The 11,977-nt window shown below is 41.5% G+C and overlaps 1 pseudogene; it reads left to right on the forward strand.

The window, feature by feature from the left end:
• Positions 1-11,977, forward strand: part of LOC148161840 (acrosin-like) — a 481,356-nt pseudogene that overhangs the window by 386,552 nt on the left and 82,827 nt on the right.

Raw genomic sequence — 11,977 nt, forward strand, 5'->3', positions numbered from 1 at the left:
ACATGGGAGCAGCCAATTATATAAGGCAATTAATAACAAAAGCAAAGAAACACATTGACAACAATACAATAATAGTGGGGGACTTTAACACCCCTCTGACTGAAATGGACAGATCATCTAAGCAAAAGATCAACAAGGAAATAAAGACTTTAAATGACACACTGGACCAAATGGACTTCACAGACATATTCAGAACATTCCATCCCAAAGCAACGGAATACACATTCTTCTCTAGTGCCCATGGAACATTCTCCAGAATTGATCACATCCTAGGTCACAAATCAGGTCTCAATCGGTACCAAAAGATTGGGATCATTCCCTGCATATTTTCAGACCACAATGCTTTGAAACTAGAACTCAACCACAAGAGGAAAGTCGGAAAGAACTCAAATACATGGAGGCTAAAGAGCATCCTACTAAAGAATGAATGGGTCAACCAAGAAATTAAAGAAGAACTAAAAAAATTCATGGAAACCAATGAAAATGAAAACACAACTGTTCAAAATCTTTGGGATACAGCAAAGGCAGTCCTGAGAGGAAAGTATATAGCAATACAAGCCTTTCTCAAGAAACAAGAAAGGTCTCAAATACACAACCTAACCCTACACCTAAAGGAGCTGGAGAAAGAACAGCAAATAAAGCCTAAACCCAGCAGAAGAAGAGAAATCATAAAGATCAGAGCTGAAATCAATGAACTAGAAACCAAAAGAACAGTAGAACAGATCAATGAAACTAGGAGCTGGTTCTTTAAAAGAATTAACAAGATTGATAAACCCCTGGTCAGACTGATCAAAAAGAAAAGAGAAATGACCCAAATCAACAAAATCATGAATGAAAGAGGAGAGATCACAACCAACACCAAAGAAATACAAACAATTATAAGAACATATTATGAGCAACTCTATGCCAGCAAATTAGATAACCTGGAAGAAATGGGTGCATTCCTAGAGATGTATCAACTACCAAAATTGAACCAGGAAGAAATAGAAAACCTGAACAGACCTATAACCACTAAGGAAATTGAAACAGTCATCAAAAATCTCCCAAGAAAGAAAAGCCCAGGGCCAGATGGCTTCCCAGGGGAATTCTATCAGACATTTCAAGAAGAATTAATACCTATTCTCCTGAAACTGTTCCAAAAAATAGAAATGGAAGGAAAACTTCCAAACTCATTTTATGAGGCTACCATTACCTTGATCCCAAAACCAGACAAAGATCCCATCAAAAAAGAGAATTACAGACCAATATCCTTGATGAACATGGATGCAAAAATTCTCACCAAAATACTAGCCAATAGGATCCAACAGTACATTAAAAGGATTATTCACCATGACCAAGTGGGATTCATCCCTGGGCTGCAAGGCTGGTTCAACATCCGCAAATCAATCAACGTGATACAATACATTAACAAAAGAAAGAACAAGAATCATATGATCCTCTCAATAGATGCAGAAAAAGCATTTGACAAAGTACAGCATCCTTTCTTGATCAAAACTCTTCAGAGTATAGGGATAGAGGGTACATACCTCAATATCATAAAAGCCATCTACGAAAAACCTACAGCGAATATCATTCTCAATGGGGAACGGCTGAGAGCTTTTCCCCTAAGGTCAGGTACGCGGCAGGGATGTCCACTCTCACCACTGCTATTCAACATAGTATTAGAAGTCCTAGCCACAGCAATTAGACAACAAAAAGAAATCAAAGGCATCCAAATCGGCAAAGAGGAAGTCAAACTCTCACTCTTTGCAGATGATATGATACTTTATGTGGAAAACCCAAAAGACTCCACCCCAAAACTGCTAGAACTTATACAGGAATTCAGTAAAGTAGCAGGATATAAAATCAATGCACAGAAATCAGTGGCATTCCTATACACCAACAACATGAGAGAAGAGAGACAAATCAAGGAGTCGATCCCATTTACAATTGCACCCAAAACCATTAGATACCTAGGAATAAATCTAACCAAAGAGGCAAAGGATCTGTACTCAGAAAACTATAAAATACTCAGGAAAGAAATTGAAGAAGACACAAAGAAATGGAAAAACGTTCCATGCTCATGGATTGGGAGAACCAACATTGTGAAGATGTCAATGCTACCTAGAGCAATCTACACATTCAATGCAATCCCCATCAAAATACCATCCACTTTTTTCAAAGAAATGGAACAAATAATCCTAAAATTTGTATGGAACCAGAAGAGACCCAGAATAGCCAGAGGAATACTGAAAAAGAAAAGCAAAGCTGGCGGCATCACAATTCCGGACTTCCAGCTCTATTACAAAGCTGTCATCATCAAGACAGTATGGTACTGGCACAAAAACAGACACATAGATCAATGGAACAGAATCGAGAGCCCAGAAATGGACCCTCAACTCTATGGTCAACTTATCTTTGACAAACCAGGAAAGAATGTCCAATGGAAAAGAGACAGTCTCTTCAACAAATGGTGTTGGGAAAATTGGACAGCCACATGCAGAAGAATGAAACTGGACCATTTCCTTACACCACACACAAAAATAGACTCCAAATGGTTGAAAGACCTAAACGTGAGACAGGAGTCCATCAAAATCCTAAAAGAGAACACAGGTAGCAACCTTTTCGACCTTAGCCGCAGCAACTTCTTCCTAGAAACATCGCCAAAGGCACGGGAAGCCAGGGCAAAAATGAACTATTGGGATTTCATCAAGATAAAAAGCTTTTGCACAGCAAAAGAAACAGTCCACAAAACCAAAAGACAACGGACAGAATGGGAGAAAATATTTGCAAATGACATATCAGATAAAGGGCTAGTATCCAAAATCTATAAAGAACTTATCAAACTCAACACCCAAAGAACAAATAATCCAATCAAGAAATGGGCAGAAGACATGAACAGACATTTCTCCAAAGAAGACATCCAAATGGCCAACAGGCACATGAAAAAGTGCTCAACATCGCTCGGCATCAGGGAAATCCAAATCAAAACCTCAATGAGATACCACCTCACACCCGTCAGAATGGCTAAAATGAACAAGTCAGGGAACGACAGATGTTGGCGGGGATGTGGAGAAAGGGGAACCCTCCTACACTGTTGGTGGGAATGCAAGCTGGTGCAACCCCTCTGGAAAACAGTATGGAGGTTCCTCAAACAGTTGAAATTAGAGTTACCGTTCGATCCAGCAATTGCACTACTGGGTATTACCACAAAGATACAACTGTAGGGACCCGAAGGGGTACGTGTACCCCAATGTTTATAGCAGCAATGTCCACCATAGCCAAACTGTGGAAAGAGCCAAGATGCCCATCGACAGATGAATGGATAAAGAAGAGGTGGTATATATACACAATGGAATATTATGCAGCCATCAAAAGGAATGAGATCTTGCCATTTGCAACGATGTGGATGGAACTGGAGGGTGTTATGCTGAGTGAAATAAGTCAATCAGAGAAAGACATGTATTACATGACCTCAATGATATGAGGAATTCGTAATCTCAGGAAAGAAACTGAGTGTTACTGGAGTGGTTGGGGGTGGGAGGGATGGGGTGGCTGGGTGATAGACATTGGGGAGGGTATGTGCTACGGTGAGCGCTGTGAATTGTGCAAGACTGTTGAATCACAGTTCTGCACTTCTGAAACAAATAACGCAACATATTTTAAGAAAAAAGAAAAAGAAGAAGATAACAGGAGAGGAAGAAAAGGGGAGTATGTCAGAGGGGGAGACGAACCATGAGAGATGATGGACTCTGAAAAACAAACTGAGGGTTCTAGAGGGGAGGGGGGTAGGGGGATGGGTTAGCCTGGTGATGGGTATTGAGGAGGGCACGTTCTGCATGGAGCACTGGGTGTTATGAACAAACAATGAATCATGGAACACTGCACCAAAAACTAATGATGTAATATATGGTGATTAACATAACAATAAAAAAAATAAAAAAAAATATGGTCAGTTGAGAAATATCCTCTTTTTCTCTATTTTCTGGAAGAGTTTATATAGACCTGGCATTATATTCCCCTTAAGTGTTTGGTGGACCTCACCTATGGAGCTAACTGGGTTGGGGATTTTCTTTGTTGGAAGGCTTTTTACTCTAAGTGCAGGTACCTTATATCCTGATATAAGCTGTGCAGGTGGCCGAGGCACCCTATGGGTATATATACCTATATATAACTATATCTATGCCTCCCATAGGCAATAAATACCTATGATATTTATTGTATCCAAATTGAGAAGATGGAGGTTGGCTGAACTTACTGTGGTAATCATTTCACAATCGATGTAAATCAAACCATCCTGCAGCACACCTTAAACTTATACAGCAATGTATGTCAGTTATTTCTCAATAAAACTGGAGGGGAACAGGATGGGGCGCCTGCTTGGCTCAGTCAGTTAAACGTCTGCCTTCAGCTCAGGTCATGATCCCAGGGTTCCAGGATCGAGCCCCGCATCGTCAGCTCCCTCTTCCGGGGGGAGTCTACTTCTCCCTCTCCTTCTGCCCCCCCTCCCATCATGTTCTGTCTCTCGCTCTCTAATAAAATCTCTAAAAAAAAAAACTAGGGGGGAACAAAGGCCTCCTGGAAAATGGGAAAGAAGTCCTTTTGCATTTGAAGAGTTGGTTGGTTTTCTGTGTGGAACTTCCCTTTGCATAATGACAAGTGGAGTACTGCCACTGTTGTTCTGAGATGGTCTTACTTGGAAACCATGAATGTAACATTGAAACAGCAACTGATTAAGATTTATGAAAAATGTGGTTATCATATTTCACAGATTTCTTATTTCTTGTGTTGTGATCCAACTAACATCAAAAGTGTATTTGAAAGGCTTCACAGGTTTTATTCCCCAAAAGAATATCCAAAATTGTATGGGATACTTGTTCTTTTGCGTACACAGGACATTACCACTGGATACGACGGCAGCAAGCCTAATCAGAAATCAGTGTTGCCTGTGAGTAAAAACGGCAGAGTGATTACATCCCCTTCTCAAAATGGCTGTGTTGGTGGTCCTTGGATGAGCAGCACGGAACCAAAGACAAAGTACTCTGCAGAGACGTGAGTACTCCATGACCCGAAGATGGGAGTGACAGAGCCTTATTGGAAGAAGAATTGAAGAAGCTCATTTAAGCTCGGATTTAAAATTGGTATGGGCCCAGTTAAGGATGAAACAGAACAACCAAGAGAACTATGCATTGAATTCTTGTGAACATTCTCTACCTCATCTGGGCAAATATTTTCCTTTTATTTCCTTTCTTTCTGGTCAGCTGACTAAACTAGTTGTATAAATTTGAAATGAAATGGTCTTGAGAGAAGTTATTCAAATTTTTCATAATCTTGAACCAAAGTCATTACATTAAAAGTATTAGAGTAACACAGTTTTTCCTTTAACAGAAACATAATACAAACGTGATTTTTCTAATTAAAGTATGATTAAGCTTAGTTCTATAGTCTTATAACTGTGTACAGTACATTTTCTAAAAAGGCATGTAAGTGTTATGTAATTGTACAGTTAGTTAAGGAAAGTATTCATAAAATTGGCAAAAAAGTGGACTGTTCTCCAATCACTGTGGTAAAGTGCCATTGTTACATCATAGATATTAATTCATAAATTAGAGTATTTGAGGGCGCCTGGGTGGCTCAGTTGGTTAAGCGACTGCCTTCGGCTCAGGTCATGATCCTGGAGTCCCGGGATCGAGTCCCACGTCGGGCTCCCCACTCAGCAGGGAGTCTGCTTCTCTCTCTGACCCTCTTCCCTCTCATGTTCTCTGTCTCTCATTCTCTCTCTCTCAAATAAATAAATAAAATCTTAAAAAAAATAAAAAATAAATTAGAGTATTTGAAATAGGGTATTTAGCATCTGCAGTTTATTTTTTTAAGATTTATTTATCTGAGAGAGAGCGCACATGTGAGCATGGGGGGCGGGCAGCGGGGGTAAGGGCAGAGGAAGGGAGAAAATCTCAAGCAGACTCCCCACTGAGTGCGGGACCCAATGTGGGGCTCCATGGGGGGGCTTGACCCCACGACCCTGAACTCATGACCCGAGCCAAAACCAAGAGCCAGACGCTCAACCCATTGAGCCACCCAGGAGCCCCTAGCATTTGTGATTTAAAACAGTGTTATAATATCTCCTTCAACACCTCTGCTAAAGATGCTCGTGGTGTAGTATACATTTATTATATGTATCTACAATTTTGATGTTCACTACACAGAAAGTAGAGTGGGAACACTCCTAGTTTTGCTCTTGTCAGATTTCTCAGTGCCTTCTCAGGGTCTGGTGTGAACTGACACAGTGTTCCAACATTGAGTATGAATCAATCAGTTAATTTGCAGACAGCTAAAGAAAATATTTTCAAACTACATACGTGCTTCCTCTTTACCTGAAATGGGTTTGCTGATTTAAGAAGAAAATCTGAGAAAGAAGCTCTGAATCTATTCAAAAGTCCAGTTTTATAAGTAGATTTATTCCTTTGTCGGATGAAGTAATGCTAATTTTACTAAGACACAAAAACAGATTTTAGGTATTAATGAATCACTAACCCTAAAGGCCAGTTTATTCTAACATTTTGTGGCCTCTGTAGAATTTGTGATCACATGAGTTCTGTTTATCATTTTCAGTGTGGAAAAATGTTTTGGAAGTTCACTTCTGGTGGATTCTGTGGTCTTCTGAACAAGACCTCACAGAGAAGTGCTGTTTGATCTTTTTCAAGTGCACCCTGTCCTGTATAGCTCTCAGAGTGCCTGGGCACGTGCGGCAGAGTTAGGAGGTAGTAATCACAGGCCTTGGATAGACTCACACTAAACAATTTACCTAGAGGAGATAGCAGTGGTATTAGAGAATTTATTTCCTTTAAAAAGAACAGTATAAGGTGGGAAATGATTGGAATGCTCATTAAATCTTGGTCTGTTGCAGCTGTCAGCTAACATTTGCTTAAACTCATAGGATCCAAATATAATTTTCAAATTTTTATGTTTCCACTATTAATTTGTTCCTTCCTTACTTTCTTATAGATGGATCTCACATGACTAGAGTAATAGCTAGCCAAATGCAGAGCACCACTTTTCTGAATAAGGTTGTTTTCAAAGGCTTTGCACTAAAGAAGCAATGTGTAGAATGATTTGTTTTATTTGCTTTTAGGAATGTTGACTGTAATTTTAGAAGTGGCCTATGTTCAACAAAGTAGTCTTGACAATGCTGTGTCTGTGTGTACAGTATGTACCTTTAGGAAGAGTAATAGTGTTTCAGTGGCTGAGGGATTAAGTAGGGCTGCAATGATAGGACAGCCTGCTCATCATCACTAGAGCCACGTCACAATGACCGTACTGTATTCACGAGAGAACATTTTCACTGCTTTCATATAATACAACACTTAAGTCATGTTCCTCAAGGAAAAGTTATTGAAGTTTGGATTCTTATCTCAGAAATTAAAAATTCCAAAGTTAAATCAACCAATTTTATATTCCTGGCATATACATACAGCCTGAGGAATCATTTGACCCTAGCCACACTCCCGAATCTGTCTGAGCATGGAATTTAGCATCTCTTTGGCACAGTGGCACACATTTGCCTAACAAAGTCAGTTCAGTGATAGCTCAACCCAGCCAAGAGAGATGCAAGTGCTGGCCGGGTAGATCCCACCCCTGGGCTCTGCATTGTCTCTCTTCTTCTTTATGAAAATATCATGGACATGAACGAATTCTCACTGAGCATGCAGATCAAAACTGGGGTTCTCTAGAGCTTTGGGGAGAGAGAATTAGTGGGGCAAGATCAAAGCATACATTGGAAATAAACAAACCGTATAAAGGTCAATAAGGTGGCACATGATGCTTCTTGTGAAGAGCAAACCTATCATCACCCTAAAAGTGGAGGATGAACTGACTGTGGGCAAGTTGTTGACTTGTGCTAAACTTGGGTTTCTTTAGTATCTTTTTAAAGAGTAATCTCTACAATGTAACATGGGGCTTGAACTCAGGACCCCAAGATCAAGTGTCCCACACTCTACTGACTGAACCAGTCACGCACCCTGAGGATTTTGTTTTAAATATAAAGTGTTCTATTTGGTGTAGTAACTTCAGCAGACAGGGCAGCTCTGGGAGTTTGCATACTGTGGAATATCTTTATATAGTAGAGACCTGGCTTAATGGAGAAATTGTTCTATGACTGTTGCTATTGGTATGTCTTTCAGATGTTTTCCATTGATGTTTGTGATGCCTGAAAAATCCAAATTCTGTTTGAATGAATTTAATTTCATGCTTATTTCTACCTCCTCCTTTCCCTATGTGCACTCCCACATTTTGTTGCTGTCAAAAGTTACTGCCCTATTACCTCATGATAAATCTTAACAATATTCATTTCGAATGCTTTAAATATATATATAGACTACACTTGTGGATAAAAACCCCACACATGACATTTTATTACACACCTATAAGAATGGCTAAAATTCGGGGCGCCTTGGTGGCTCAGTTGGTTAAGCGACTGCCTTCGGCTCAGGTCATGATCCCCGGGTCCTGGGATCAAGCCCCATGTCGGGCTCCCTTGCTCAGCACGGAGTATGCTTCTCCCTGTCCCTCTGCCCCTCCCCCTGCTTGTGCTCGCTTGTGCTCTCTCTCTCTCAAATAAATAAATAAAATCTTTTAAATTGTTTTTAAAGATTAAATTAAATCAAAAAGACGGAGCACACCAAGTGTTGGCAAGGAGCTGGAGGAACTGGAACTCTCAGATACTGCTGACGGGGTGGTAGAGTGATGAAACTGCCTTGAAGACACGTTTTGGCAAGTTTTAAAAGTGCTCACCATACACCTACCATATGATCCTGCGTGTAGGTACTTAGCCAGGAAATATGAAAGCATATGCCCACACAAAGACTTGTGTACAAATGCTCATAGTTGCTTTATTTCTAACGACCTAAAACTGTAAAGTCCATCACCTGGTTAACAGAACCAAATGGTGGGGCAGTCACATAGTGGAGCGCTGGGTGGCAACAAGAACGAGACACAAGGACTGTCCAGTCCACAAGGACTGCGACACACTGCCACATGGATAAACCTCAAAATGATTACGCTGAGTGAAAGAAGCTAGACCAAAAAAAAAAAAAAAACAAAAAACAAAAAACAAAAAAAACACCCGCTGTATGATTGCATTTATTAAAATTGTTTTTTAAATGCAAATGGATACACAGTGAAAGAAACAGAGCAGAAGTTGCTAGGGCCGGGGAGGGAAGGGGCTGGAGGGATTACAGAGTACCCCAAGGAAGCCTTTGGAGTGATGGACAGATTCTCTATGTTGATTGTGGTGCTGGTTTCCTGGGTGCATTCATATGTCAAAACTTACACCTGCCATATAACCCAGCCATTCCACTCTCTGAATACCTACCCAAGAGAAGTACACAGGCCCAAATATAGTGGCCAGAAGCAGGTCACTGACGATTCTTTACCAAGAGTATAGTTTCAGCAGAAAACTCCATTAGGCTAATTTCTGTTGCTTGATGAGTTTTCTACACATTAAAGATGAACTACCTCCATGTTTTCCACTTCCATTTAAAATATAGTAAAATTATATTCATTGGGATCAGTTTTTTCCTTGTAAACATAAGATTTCTTATATTGGGGGTGCCTGAGTGGATGAGTCAGTTAAACGTCCACCTTCGGCTCAGGTGATGAACTTAGGGCCCAGGGATCAAGTCCGACATCGGGCTTCCTGCTCAGTGGGGAGCCTGCTTCTCCCTCTGCCTCTGTGTCTTCTCTCTGCTCATGCTCTCTCATGCTATCTCTCTCTCTCAAATAAATAAATAAATAAATCTTAAAAAAAGATTTCTCATATGGATCAAATTCGCTATTAGTACTTCTGCCTACACACATCTTAGGTCTGTTATTCCCGAATGCTCAGGAGTCAGGCTTTTACCACATGCACGGGTTTAGCCACCGTCAAATCATCTTGTTATGGTTCCTAGCAATAAAAGTCATTATGAATTCTGCTTTTTAGAAAAATACTTATCATTTGCCTAAACCATCCCACAGAGAAACAGTGAGCATATCCTTCAGTTGCCTAGATGCCCCTTGGTGCTGGCTCATTGTACAGCCTGTCCAGTTTTCCCCTGTTCTTCTTGTCTCTGTGTGCAGCAGTATCTGCTCTGGGACCTGTAAGCCTTTTTAGGGTTAGAGTATCCACAGGGATATGAAGGCAGATCAGAGACTCACTTAACTTGTCAACAACTTCATTCATAATTAAAAAAAAAAAAAAAGAAAATTAGAACATCTATTAGTTTTGCAAAAATCAGTGAATTTGATATAAACCAGTATTGGCTTATATGTGGGGAAATGAGTACATTGAGGGAAAGCTAAAGCAGTGGGCTAGATAACCCCTCCCAGGAAGGAAATGTGGCAGTATATCTCGTAAGTACCCCACCGCACAACGTAATTTTGAGAAGGTGAGTCCCTGTGTGCTAATATGAAAATAACTCTAATTTGCTAAATGAAACAGGAAGTCAGAGTAGTATGAACAGTGAATAAGAAGGGTGTTATACGTAAATCTATTCGTGGGCATGGAAAGTTTCGGAAGATACACAAGAGACCATCAATCGGATTCTGCAGGCTCTACCCAATCCATGGCCTCCCATTAGTGCTCCCTGAGCATAAGCCCTGTCTCCCCAGGAAGGAGACCCAAGTGTCAGCGACAGATGACAGGCGCAATGAGGAGAGAAGGGAAAAGCTAAGGACAAGGATTTGAGCATGTGAAAGGAGAGAGTGCCAGGAGAATCCGTTCTGGATCCTGGAAAACTCTGAGGAGGAGGGATGATCTGTAAGTGGAAAGAAACCACTGGTAGTATAGCTCCTCCAAATTTGTCCCAAATCCTCCGCACCCACCCCTACTCCCTAGCCTGAGCACATCTTGCCACACCATTCCCACCTGCAAGCTCCGGGTTCAGGACTGCCCAGGAAGGGTGAGGGCAGGTCCTGAGTTGCTGCCATGGCTCTTTCTGCTCTTTGGGCCATGTGGCCTATGGCTTGGGGTTTGTCTCACTCTGTGACTGACATTGAGTTTTGTTCAGTGTTTAGAGGGTACCTGGTGTCTGACACCAGGGCACAAAGCTTATATACCCAGTAGGGACATTAAGAAACTGACTTTAGAAGAGACAGACCAAAGCCCACGAAAGGAATCATGGACATGCCAACTCTAATCTTAGTAATGTTGGCTCTCAGGGAAGGCAGATAAAATTTGGTTCTTTTATTTTATCAAATGTTAATACACCACAGAGCCATGGGTCACCCAGATCAATTTGCATGTCCTCTTAGGTAGCCTAGGCATTCCAGGGCTCATAAGGGCACAGACAAAATACACCCGAGTGCCCCTGCATAAGTATAAGTTTACCCAGCATCTCATCACCAGGTGGCTCTAGAGCACTCATCTATAAGCATGTATGGACTGTCACGCTCTGCTCTGAAAACTTCACATCTGTCCTACTTTCATTGTCACACAACCCTCTGGCCATATTCCCAAGGCCACATAGCTGATGAGGGGTAAAGTAGGGGGTTTGTTTGAACCCAGACAGACTGACGAATCCTGAAAATACTCATGCCTGCTTCATCAGTCCCTGTTGCAGCCCCAGCAGGAAAAGACAGCGTCCTTGGTCTTCCTCACCCAAAGCTCCTCCCTCATGCTCCTGTACCCTCTGCCATCTGTCTTTGCAACCAGACCATAGGACCATCTTGCACTTGAAACGTGCACACAGTGAACAGGTGAACAGGTATGAGACTGTTGCTTGTTGCAGCAACTGCCCAGCCAGGAGCCCAGGGGTTTCTTTCTGGAGCCTGCCATCTTTAATCCTCAAGTGGCTAATCCAGCATTTAGGCTTGATCTTGGCCCTGACCAGAGTGGGCAGTTGAACTGAGGCCACTGAGATCTCTTTCTCAGGAATTCACAGATGGACATAAGCAATTCTGGTTGAGGGCAGACTCCTGCCTGGGGTTGGCCATGTGGACTGAGCATCAGAGGGCCACGCTA

Source organism: Eumetopias jubatus, unplaced genomic scaffold (assembly GCF_037043125.1).
Source record: "Eumetopias jubatus isolate StellerSeaLion01/CBP00866 unplaced genomic scaffold, mEumJub1_p1.0 scaffold_52, whole genome shotgun sequence".
Lineage (NCBI taxonomy): Eukaryota > Metazoa > Chordata > Mammalia > Carnivora > Otariidae > Eumetopias > Eumetopias jubatus.